This window comes from Perca fluviatilis, unplaced genomic scaffold, assembly GCF_010015445.1.
Source record: "Perca fluviatilis unplaced genomic scaffold, GENO_Pfluv_1.0 PFLUV_unplaced_scaf_12, whole genome shotgun sequence".
Classification (NCBI taxonomy): Eukaryota; Metazoa; Chordata; class Actinopteri; order Perciformes; family Percidae; genus Perca; species Perca fluviatilis.
This window is the reverse complement of record NW_024375525.1, coordinates 43,419-50,676: the sequence shown is the minus strand read 5'-3', so window position 1 is coordinate 50,676 and position 7,258 is coordinate 43,419. Positions and strand designations below refer to the sequence as shown.

Genomic DNA, 7,258 nt, shown 5'->3' with positions numbered 1-7,258 from the left:
CATGTTTATTCAAACATTAAGCATGTATACAGGGCAGTTCCCTTTCCACACTTAGGAATCTCAGACCATATTTCACTGCTCCTCATCCCAGCATATACAGCCCTCAGGAAGAGAGCTAGGCCTGACATAAAGACTATTATTATATTATATAATTATATTATATTAAAACCTGGCACAGCTACAAGCCAGCTTTGAGCACACTGTGTGGGACATATTTGTCCAACCGGACTTGGATGAATACACCCAAACAGTGCTGTTCTACATCACAGCTTATGTGGACACGGTCACTGTGAACAAGAAAGTCAGGGTTTTTCCTAACCAGAAACCCTGGATGAACAAGACAGTACAGACTCTTCTTAAAGCCAGAGATGCTGCATACAGGTCTGGGGATACAGCCAGGTACCGCTCAGCTAGAGCCGACCTGAAAAGGGCCCTTAGGGAGGCTAAACAGGACTAGAAAAGACGAATAGAAGACCACTTCATAGACAACAACCCAAGACGGGCATGGCAGTGAATAAAGAACATTACAAACTACAAGGGCAGCAACTCCACCCTCTCCAACACAGATGCCTCGCTAGCAGAGGAACTAAACTGTTTCTTTGCACCTACCCTAGGGCTGCACGATTATGGCCAAAATGATAATCACGATTATTTTGATCAATATTGAGATCACGATTAATTATCACGATTATTTGTTGATTTTAGCCAAAACAAAATGTTATTGTCACATAATTATATAATTATAACTGCTTTTACATCCATATTGTGCTACATTCCTACTAATACATCCATATTGTGCTACATTCCTCCTTTATTGAAGGATACTGTGAAGGAGTATGCCATTTCAGCTGTTGTGCGACCGCTTTCCACACATGCATGTTTGCCGTGAAAGATACAGGCAACGCAATTTTCTGTTCACGTTAACGGTGCATGTGGTGCCTGGTATCTACCAGACGAAATAGCTACGCGGATTTCTGTGGCTCATTACACTGCTACTTAAATGTCTGCGTTGCGCTCTGATGCTCCGAAACCCACGTTAGAGGCAACATAAACATCGCTGAATGTCACGCTAGTAAACACTAATGACACGTTACACAGCAGGTAACGTTAGCCTACCGTTAGCCACAGTAGTAACTGGATTAAACACGGCTAAAATGCTGACTGCTAAACAGTGTAGTGTGTCTGTATTTCACTGTAGGATTCCAACAGCGGGACGTCCAACAGTCTGCTGCTAAAGCTATGAGCTAAAAGACACAAACTAGCACTGGTCACTGCTGTTGTCTGAGAAACAACACAGACCGGACTAAATGTTGCGTTTACTGGTAAACTGGTAAACATCGTGACCAGCTTATGATGACCGACTGCTACCTGTTGTGGAATATTCCTCACGTTACTCTGTCCTCTGTGACTGTCTACATCTAGAAACTAAGCTGCGCGGTGCAGGCAGGGAACAGCTCTGATTGGCTCATGGAGACATGTGATCAAACAGTGGTTTATGGAGCGCTAGATTGGCTTTGCAAAAACTGTTCTATGAACGGAATGACGCATTTTAAATATCGCTCAATCATGCAAATTTGATCGTGGGAAGCCAAAATCGTGATCGTGATTAAAATTTGATTAATTGTGCAGCCCTAACCTACCCATTCACAGTGCAGGAGTGTGATGTGAGACGGGTGCTCAGTTCAGTGAACCCAAGGAAGGCTGCCGGTCCAGACGGAGTACCTGGAAAAGTGCTCAAAGAATGTGCTGACCAGCTTACCGCTGTGTTCACCAACATCTTCAATCTGTCCCTCGCCCAAGCCACCATTTCATCCTGCCTGAAGACATCCACCATCATCCTGGTCCCAAAAAAGCCCTCCCCCAGCAGTCTGAATGACTATAGACCGGTGGCACTCACCCCGGTAGTTATGAAGTGCTTTGAGAGGCTGGTATTAAGGCACATCAAAACCAGTCTCCCATCGACCCTGGATCCACACCAGTTTGCCTACAGAGCGAATAGGTCGAGGGATGCTGCCATCACCATAGCCCTTCATACAGCCCTAAACCACCTAGAGTACAGTGGGTCATATGTGAGGATGCTCTTTGTAGATTACAGCTCAGCGTACACGCGGGTAGCTCAAAATGCGTACAGATAACAGGCCACTTGGCTTAGGAAAGTTGGCATGTATATTTACGCAAATTCATGATGTCATGTTGTTCCCAAAGCAATAACAGTCTTAAATGAAGCTAAACTTATTTTTTTTCCTTACTCAGCACTTTACCCATTGGAATATGTATTATCCACTTAGTGTGAGAGAGTGGGCAAATTGTGTTTTTATGTTATGGTTATGATGTGCTTGCAGGAAAGATGAGAGAGTGGTTAATGTGAATGATGGAGTGAGATGTATATGTGTGTGCTTGCGTGCGTCTGTCCGTTCGAGCGTGAGTGCGTGTGTGCGTGCGTGTACAGCACTGTGAGACAGCTTCTATGAAATCATGTGACCACCGAGCAGACTCCCTCCCTTCCTGTTTACTGATGATTTGAAGTCAAAGCATTTCTGTGAAATCATGTGACCCCAGAGCGTCCGTCCCCTTTCTGCAGATATCTATATAAACTGCTCTCTGTTCTCTCTGCCTCCTCTACATCACAGAACCTCAACTCCTGTCAAGCTGTTACCACGGCAACTGCTCTTTGCCTCCTCAGCATCACAGACAAACAACACAGGTAACAACACTTTGGAACTGGAAATACTTTAAATTATACTATCAGGAGACACATCAGATATATATGCATGAAGAAAATGTATTTGTCATAAGTAATAAATGAACATACTACATTACATTCATATCATTTATTTTCTTTCTTCCAGACCGTGTCCGTAGTCGCTGCGTCACCAAACTTTAGGAACTTCAGATCCATTTCTCTGGACCTCTTTCTGGGTTGACCAGGACTTTAAAAACTCAGGTATGGATCACAGGTTGGATGATTTTCTGCTGAATCAGTCTGTCTTCATGTTTGTTACATCACCAGGCCTCTCAAAGGTTTTCCTAGAAAAGAAAAGAAAAAGTAAACTGTTTGATAAATGGCCATAATGTGAAATGTTTAACAGCTCTAACTGTGCTGGACCCTCCAGTCGGTCCAGTGTTGTCGTGTTGTTGGTCGAGTATTTAAAAGGACTTAAGTTTCTAAAGATGGAGTCTAGAGAGAAGTTTCCACATACAGACACCTCTGATGTTAACTTTGCTTTGTGTTTGAACTTGATACAACTTGATGATTCCATTTCAGATTAAAATCATTTATACTTTTGAAACATTGTCTGTTATATGATCGTTAAATTATCCGGAAGAGTTAAATGTTCATCTATTGAACAACACTGATGGCCCTATTTTAACAATCTAAGGTCACGGTGTGAAGCGCCTGGTGCAGGTGTGTTTAGGGCGTGTCCAAATCCACTTTTGCTAGTTTGACGGCAGGAAAAAGGGTCCGTGCGCCGGGCGCATGGTTCTAAAGGGTTGTTCTTAGTGTCTTCATTAATCAGAGGTGTGTTTAGGGCGCCTGGTTCTAAAGGGTTGTTCTTAGTGTCTTCATTAATCAGAGGTGTGTTTAGGGTGCATGGTTCTAAAGGGTTGTTCTTAGTGTCTTCATTAATCAGAGGTGTGTTTAGCATGCATAATTAAAGGGTTGTCCTTAGTGTCTTCATTAATCAGGTGTGTTTAGGGCGCCTGGTTCTAAAGGGTTGTCCTTAGTGTCTTCATTAATCAGAGGTGTGTTTAGGGTGCATGGTTTTAAAGGGTTGTCCTTAGTGTCTTCAATAATCAGAGGTGTGTTTAGGGTGCATGGTTTTAAAGGGTTGTTCTTAGTGTCTTCATTAATCAGAGGTGTGTTTAGGGTACATGGTTCTTAAGGGTTGTCCTTAGTGTCTTCATTAATCAGAGGTGTGTTTAGGGTACCTGGTTCTAGGGTTGTCCTTAGTGTTTCATTAATCAGAGGTGTGTTTAGGGTACCTGGTTCTAAAGGGTTGTCCTTAGTGTCTTCATTAATCAGAGGTGTGTTTAGGGTACATGGTTCTAAGGGTTGTCCTTAGTGTTTCATTAATCAGAGGTGTGTTTAGGGTACCTGGTTCTAAAGGGTTGTTCTTAGTGTCTTCATTAATCAGAGGTGTGTTTAGGGTGCATGGTTCTAAAGGGTTGTTCTTAGTGTCTTCATTAATCAGAGGTGTGTTTAGGGTGCCTGGTTCTAAAGGGTTGTTCTTAGTGTCTTCATTAATCAGAGGTGTGTTTAGGGTGCCTGGTTCTAAAGGGTTGTTCTTAGTGTCTTCATTAATCAGAGGTGTGTTTAGGGTGCATGGTTCTAAAGGGTTGTTCTTAGTGTCTTCATTAATCAGAGGTGTGTTTAGGGTACATGGTTCTAAAGGGTTGTTCTTAGTGTCTTCATTAATCAGAGGTGTGTTTAGGTGCGTGGTTCTAAAGGGTTGTTCTTAGTGTCTTCATTAATCAGAGGTGTGTTTAGAGTGCGTGGTTCTAAAGGGTTGTTCTTAGTGTCTTCAATAATCAGAGGTGTGTTTAGGGTGCATGGTTTTAAAGGGTTGTCCTTAGTGTCTTCATTAATCAGAGGTGTGTTTAGGGTGCATGGTTTTAAAGGGTTGTCCTTAGTGTCTTCAATAATCAGAGGTGTGTTTAGGGTGCTTGGTTTTAAAGGGTTGTCATTAGTGTCTTCAATAATCAGAGGTGTGTTTAGGGTGCCTGGTTCTAAAGGGTTGTTCTTAGTGTCTTCATTAATCAGAAGTTTTAGGGTGCATGGTTCTAAAGGGTTGTTCTTAGTGTCTTCATTAATCAGAGGTGTGTTTAGGGTGCATGGTTCTAAAGGGTTGTTCTTAGTGTCTTCATTAATCAGAGGTGTGTTTAGGGTACATGGCTCTAAAGGGTTGTTCTTAGTGTCTTCATTAATCAGAGGTGTGTTTAGGGCGTCACATGCAATCAACCAATCAGAGATCATCTCCCATTCCCTTTAAAGATGCAGTAGGTAAGTCTTATAAAACTAACTCTCTGTCATATTTGCTGAAACTGACCCTATGTTACAGTAGAACTACATGAATTATACAATATAAAAAAATCCAGCTCCTCTGGCACCTCCTACAGCCTGTAGTGTGATTGGCAAAATTCCACCGCTCCGGTTGATTTTCTCCAATCAGGGCCACAGGGGCGGGTCTATCTGCCTGTCAATCACTGCTCAGGCAATATATATATTTCTCCCCCTCCCCCTTCCCTCGCACCAGCTGCAGAAAGGTTTCCCAAAACTTCGGGTGAAGTGGCTTTTCAGAGGTGGTGTGAGCTCCGGGATTTTAAAGATCTGAAGAACGATGCAGACGTAGCCACATTTCTTCTCGACAGGTAACATCATTACATGAATGATTTATCTTCCACTTGGTTATTAGTAGTCTAAAGTCCACAAAGCTACGTTGGTGAGTATAATAGTAACGTTAGCACAGTGGTCGGTCTGATATGATGCTGAAATGGCTAACGCTAGCCTGCTAGTTAGCATCGTTTTACTGTTGGTGAGTAAAGTTAACATTGTGTTAGTATTTAGTTATTGAAAATGTTGTCTGACATGCCTGCAGTTGTCAAACTCCCTTGTGTGGGAGGGGCTTAGGAGACGGTTTGGGCTGCAGCAGAAAAGGGGAGGGACTGAGAAGTTGTCGATGTTCAAATTTGTTGGCAAAGTCCTGGATCTTCACCATCTTACCTACTGCAGCTTTAAAAGCCAGGCGCGTTTGGACCTTGGAGCATTGCTATTATGATGGAGGATTTGCACTGTAATATTATTATGTGTAATCTTCTGCTGTGTGTGTGCTGCTGTGCGTGTGTGTGTGTACGGTCCCTGTGTGTGTAACAAGCATAGTGTGCGTGCACTGTGCACGGCAGCCTAATGCTGAGATTTTTATTAATGCTCTGTTAAAATAACAATGAAATACTGCGTTATTGACTTTAGACCAGGTTTTTGTTGGTCAATGGGGCCATCACTTCCCGCTGCCTCTAGATAGCAATACTCCCAGAATGCACCTGAACACACCTCCCTGTAAGACCAGCACACCCAGAATGCACCTGAACACACCTCCCTGTAAGACCAGCACGCCCAGAATGCATCTGAACACACCTCCCTGTAAGACCAGCACGCCCAGAATGCACCTGAACACACCTCCCTGTAAGACCAGCACGCCCAGAATGCACCCCCCCCCCCTTCCTGATTTTTAAAATTTTTTTTTTATTATAATATTTATAATATAATTTTACAAAAATATTTTTTTTTTAAAAAAATTGTATTATTTTTAAAAAAAAATTTTTTCTAGGAAAAGAAGAGACAAAAATTTACGTGGTGCATTTGCTATTTAAACGTGCGTGGGGTGCTGGAAAGGAAATTGACCACTGGGTTGGTCTTGAACTAGCAAAGACACTTGGGTTGGGCTTTGGCGCGTGAGCAGGGTGCAGGATTGGGTCCTGATAATGTCAGTAAGAAAAGCTTCTGAAATTTAAATTTTGGGAAATGCTTGGTTGAATCTCATTCACAGCATGGTAGACAGTCCTGAATGTTGAAACAGAAAAGCTCTTTATTGGAGGTGAGGAAGATACCAGACGTTCATTTAACTAAACTACCATCATAGTCTTCATCACTGAAATCTTTTCTCTTAGAAAACTGGAAGAAACAGTTTAAAAACATTTCTGATAAAACCTAAATCTTACCTTTGTGTTGTCTGTCAAAGTTTGTTTTTGATAGACATAAAAAGTTGCTTTTATGCCTTCTGATTTACAACATTATGTCAACTATAGCTGTCAGGAAAACTACAAGAAATTAGCATAATTTCTTCTTTGCATCCGAGCGCAAAAACATGCACGCACGCACGCACACACACACACACACACACACACACACACACACACTCAATACCACAGCAGCAAAAGATTCCCCCTCCTGGCTTTATCACAGCAGTAAAGACCGCTTAAGCAGTGAGGTATCACATCACAGAATAGCTGTGGCTACGGCCCCAGCTAATGGAGATCCCAATAAATCAAATCAGATCAAATCAAATTTTGTGTGTGTGTGTGTGTGTGTGTGTGTGTGTGTGTGTGTGTGTGTGTGTGTGTGTGTGTGTGTGTGTGTGTGTGTGTGTGTGTGTGTGTGTGTGTGTGTGTGTGCATCCGTTAGTCCCTTCGCTGCCGTGCGTGCGTGTACAGCACTCTGAGAGAGTTTTTGTGAAATCATGTGACCACCAAGCATACTCCC

At 42.6% G+C, this 7,258-nt stretch overlaps 1 long non-coding RNA gene across 1 annotated transcript; it reads left to right on the top strand.

Moving 5' to 3' along the window:
• The first annotated feature begins 2,587 nt into the window (after positions 1 to 2,587).
• Positions 2,588 to 2,934, top strand: LOC120555040. Its single transcript, XR_005638625.1, has 2 exons — positions 2,588 to 2,704; positions 2,850 to 2,934. It is a non-coding gene; the product is annotated as an uncharacterized LOC120555040 (long non-coding RNA).
• The last annotated feature ends 4,324 nt before the right edge of the window (positions 2,935 to 7,258 follow it).